We start from the raw sequence: 487 nt of genomic DNA on the forward strand, positions 1-487 counted from the left end.
ATATGTTTAATTGGCTTCTGGCTCTTTCAAAACCATGCTTCAAAATCATTTTATGATTGAATGACTGTTTAATTGGCTTCACACCCACCTATGCATGAAAAAATGCCCTATAAATCTTTCAACAAAACTGCAAGTTTACAATAAGTAATAACTGTGTAACCACCTCCACATATAATTTTCAAGATAAATGCCATTCTAATTAATTTGGCATTTACAGTTAGAATATGTGTGAGCTACTGTTTTCAAATAAGATATGAAATATACATATAGAAGAGCGTGCAACATTACCAACAACAAAGAATATAGACACTAAGAATGGATAGTTTAGTAATATCTTCAACATACTGTAAACATAGATGAAAAATAATGTTGAAGAATAATGATGAAAAGTATCCAAATCTCAAATAACTATTTGTCAATGTTATCCTAGATATATTTTCCTTTAAATAATTTGGAATTACATTTTTGTGCTTGATCCCTCTTCTGA

Source organism: Penaeus monodon, chromosome 29, assembly GCF_015228065.2.
Source record: "Penaeus monodon isolate SGIC_2016 chromosome 29, NSTDA_Pmon_1, whole genome shotgun sequence".
Taxonomy (NCBI): domain Eukaryota; kingdom Metazoa; phylum Arthropoda; class Malacostraca; order Decapoda; family Penaeidae; genus Penaeus; species Penaeus monodon.